This window comes from Elephantulus edwardii, unplaced genomic scaffold (genome assembly GCF_000299155.1).
Source record: "Elephantulus edwardii isolate Elephantulus edwardi_28Jun2011 unplaced genomic scaffold, EleEdw1.0 scaffold00249, whole genome shotgun sequence".
Lineage (NCBI taxonomy): Eukaryota > Metazoa > Chordata > Mammalia > Macroscelidea > Macroscelididae > Elephantulus > Elephantulus edwardii.
Genome location: NW_006399999.1, coordinates 1,182,801 through 1,187,238, shown reverse-complemented (window position 1 = coordinate 1,187,238; position 4,438 = coordinate 1,182,801). Strand labels below are relative to the sequence as shown.

General features: G+C 46.9%; 1 pseudogene; it reads right to left on the bottom strand.

Moving 5' to 3' along the window:
• Nucleotides 1-1,632: 1,632 nt before the first annotated feature.
• LOC102868331 lies at nucleotides 1,633-4,178 on the bottom strand (annotated as a pseudogene).
• Nucleotides 4,179-4,438: the final 260 nt, after the last annotated feature.

Below are 4,438 nucleotides of genomic sequence, written 5' to 3'. Positions count from 1 at the left end.
TTGGATTTCCATTCATTCATTGTTGCACATTTCTCCCTGCCCACCTCTCCCCCGCAGTACACTCCCCTCTTGGAAAAGTAAAAGAAAAATTATTTCATTGTTTTACAGTCCCTCCCCCCCCCCAGGTCCACTCCACTATGCAGCCTTCGCTCTGGACTCCCATCATGACAAAAATACTTAATTACATATCCCTTTTAAACAGTTGTCTCCCTCATCTGCTTCGATGCAGTATACATTAATTATCCCAACTTTCACAGTCGCCCCCCAACTCAATGTCAGTCCTGTTTTACAACAGTGGCACCATGCAGTCTTTGTCCTTTTGTGACTGAGATGCTTCACTCAGCATAATGTCCTCTAGGGTTGCCCATTTTGAATAGTATTGCATGAGTTCCTTGTTTTTCAATGCAGGGTAATATTCCATTGTGTGAATATGCCACAGCTTCTCTATCCATTCGTATGCTGATGGGCACTTAGGTTGTTTCCAACTCCTTGCTATTGTGAAGAAAGCCGTGATAAATATGGGTGTGGTTATATCTGCTTGGGTGACAGTTATGGTCTCTTTGGGGTAAATTCCCAGTATTGGTTTTGCTGGGTCAAATGGTATCTCTATTTGCAAGGGTTTTTTTAAGTCTACAAACAATATGCAGACCTTTATTTAAAATCAAGTCTGAAAGTTAAAAAAAAAAAAACAAACCAAAACACACCACCAAACAAGCAAAACCCAAACAACTAACTTGTATTTATAGTTTTGAAGGATTAGTGCCATCTTTTTATGGTAAAATATCTTAATGTATTTTTATATAAAAATATAGAAAATGCTACATTCTACCTCTCCTTCACTCAGAAGAAACACTTTCAGTTCAGCACACCAGCCAAGCTGGCCAATAAGTTCCAATCTTCTCCACCCCCCAAGTGTTCCAGCATCTCCCTGGGTTTTAAGGCTCAGCATACAGATTGTTGTTTTAAAATATACAGTTCTCAAAATTTTGTTTCTCCAAGGATCACAGAATGAGGGCCTTTAAGAAATATACAGTGGCATAACCATTTGCTGTAGGTTCTTTTACCCATCTCTCCATTATTAAAACAGACAAAATTGTAAAAACCACCCTCTTATTTGCAATTCTAGGTAGCAGAGCATACAAAACATCTGCCTATTTTAAATCAAGCAGCATAAATATGAATCTTGTGATTCCCTACCTTTACATTTTATAAAGAAACACGATGCTTAGTAACTTCAGCAGCTGGAAAGTCTTATCTGGCACCTGTAGTGACAGAATGACTCTTGTTTTTCCATAATGTGAATGAAATCAAGTCTTTAAGAATAAACTCAAGCTGCCATTCAAAATGACTCTCTGTTCCCCAATCCACCATTTTAAAAATCAATGCTCATGGATCAATTGGCATGAACTTAGTCTCTGCTAGTCTTAAGACGAAATAAATTTATAGATCTGAAAGTGGTAAACCTTACAATACAGTTAGCGTGAGGAAGAGGTATCAAATACAGAATTATTTGACTCTATCATAAGGCAATCAATGCAGCGGGACTCGTTCCTATCGTTAATCTGACATCACAGGATTCTAGAACGTGATCATTCTCCTTCAGGAGGAAAGCGTGGAGATGAAGCAACACCATCAGGCCAGGTCATTGTCGCTGAACTTGGGTAAGAGGAGGTGAAACGAGAAGGGAACAAACTTGGTGCCAGCGCCGACGTAGAATTTGTTCTGAAATTCCACCCAATACAGGCATATGGCGTGAAGGAAAGTAGAAAGCCCTTCCATGATCAGAAGGATGGAGATGGTCAGGATGGAAAAGAAGGTGATGAGGAGGAGCAACAGCAGGATGCCGTTGGTGGTGTCCACGCGCAGGCCCACACGCATCAGCATGGCCCACAGCATGTCCGACAGCTGCGCATGCACCAAGCTGAGCGCCCAGAGCCTCAGGTAGGAAGCTGTGTTGGAGATGTAGCCCAGGCAGTACTTGATGGAATTAATCACTTGAGTCATCAGAATTTCTCCAAAATTGAACTCCTCGCTGCTTACTTCTCTACACCCATCCTCCGCTGGGGCATTCCCCTCCTCCATGTCCTGGCTTCCCAGCAAGGACACCTCTTTCTCACTATCCTTCCTCACCAGTGTGTGCCCACTCCTGCTGACTCCAAAGCAGCTCCGCCCATTGTGCAGCCACAGCAGGAAGAGAGGCTTTCTCAGGAAGAGGATGGGGATAGACAGCGCGGTGACCACCAGCAGCAGTCGCTGCACGTGCTCCTTGCCCGGGATACAGACTGGCTTGCTGGGAAGAGGAACGTGTTAATGAACTCAATCAGGATGCTGGATGCGGCCCTGGAGGTTTCTGCAGAGTACACCAGCCACTTGTAGACGATCATGAAAATGAGGTACCCAAAGATGCAGAGCATGAATAGCAGCTCTGGGATGGAGACCATGTAGATATTGAACTTCTTCCAGAAATGCAAGTGGTTAAATATTCCCAAGATGATTCCAAAGGTCATATGAGTAATTCCTAAAATCACAGATAAGTGATTTCATTTCGAAAGAGTTGAGAAAAGGTAGTCGATTGGTGGCCGGGTTCCAAATCGCATCAATGCCGAAGGGGTAAGGGCCACGGAAGACTCCAGGAACACTCGGGTCCAGCTGCAGGATCCTGTTATGCCAGATGACACTGTCGTTCCAAAGGGCCAGCTTCTTAAGTTCCTGTGGGCGGTGACTCGAGCTGTACATGGCAGGCACGTTCCACCCAGAGCCAAATATGTTCACGGACTTGGAGAAATAGTAGTTGTACATGAGGCCTGGGTACACTGAGAACAGGCCCATCAGCAGCAGGATGTACCGGCCACTGAAGAACATTCTCATGATCTCTTGAAATTGGTTCAGTCTGGGATGGTCTTCATTTAACACCAACAAGAGGGTGAACAAGAACATCATGAAGCCATGACCAAAGTCTCCAAACATCACAGCAAAGAGAAAGGGGAACGTGATGATGGTGAAGAGAGCTGGGTTCACTTCCCGGTAGCTGCCCGCTTCGTAGGCGTCCACAATGTTCTGGAAGCCCTCGTGAACTTGGTGCTGATGAGAGTTGGTGGTGTTTCCTTCGTTGGGATTGTGCTCATGAAAGAGGGGATTGTGGTTCCACTCTCTCTCGAGCTGTCCTCTAGCGCCCAGCACAGCTCTGGCAGGTGAGCCTCAGGACACCAGACTTCCGCTATGAGGCACTTGTTGGTGACATCAAAGCTGCACATGCTGAGCATGTGGTAGATGGCCTTCATCTTCTTCACCTGGACCACGTGGTTGTACACTGACTCTGCGGCCTTGCACAGCACCTGCCTCAGCCTCAGTCCTGTGGAGCATGGTGTAGAGGTCCTGGATACACATGTTGAGTACCTCCTGGATTGCCCTGCCCTCCTCGGCCATGTTGGGGTATGGGTACACGTGGCAGTGGTAACAATCACATATCTTCTTAACCTTGTAGCCAATCTGCTCTCCCCAGAAAGGTATCAGGAACACATACCACATTATGACTTCTCCCGTTTCAGGGTCTTTGAGGGGCTCGTCCAGCTCCACACAGGTCACGCTCGTGTAGCCTTTGCAGGCTCTCCGCAACATTTTATCAAATGCTTCCACTTTTCCTTGGTTAATAAGACCAGACACAAATGCCAGCTTTGCTCCAAGCTTCTGCATGCAGCTGTATTCCCCAGATAATTGTTCTCCAGGGCAGGGAATTCTTCACACGTGGGTTCAAACTCAACACTGTGGCCTGGCGAAGTCTTGGTTCCCCTCAGCATGTGGGTATACTCTATCACCTCTAGTAAGTTCTTCTTTAGCTTCTCCTTGTTCTTCGTCACTTCTCTCAGCTCCACTTCAAGTTTCTGCAACTGTTCCTGCATTTCTAACACCTGCTTCAGAGGTGGCTCAGCCACCTCTTCCTTAGGGAAGAGGATTGTTGGCTTTGTTAATCTCTTGCACTAACTATGTCAGAATTCTTTCCAATTCCTTGCACCTCTTCATTTCACCAACGAACTTCCTTTGGAAGGAACTGACACTCTGGTTCAGGTCTTCGAGAAAGACCAGGCCCCGCTCGCCCAGCGCGCTGAGACACTCATAGGCCCTCACCTGCAGGAAGAGCAGCCCAGAAACATGCTCTCACTCCAGAACAGGGACCCCATGGCTCCCAAAGGCCGGCTCCGGGCCCATGCGGCCCAGGCTGCCTGGCTCTCCCATCTCCCCTCCGCCCAGCCACACAGGGCTCTGGGCTGCAGAAGCCTGCCCTGTCCTGCCACATAGGCCCACCACCACTGACTAGGGCAACACCCCACCCCCTCTATTTGCAACTTTTGGAGAACTTGCCACATTGCCTTTCACAGTAGTTGCACCATTTTACACTTCCACCAACAGTGAATAAGGGTTTCAGTTTCTCCACAACCTC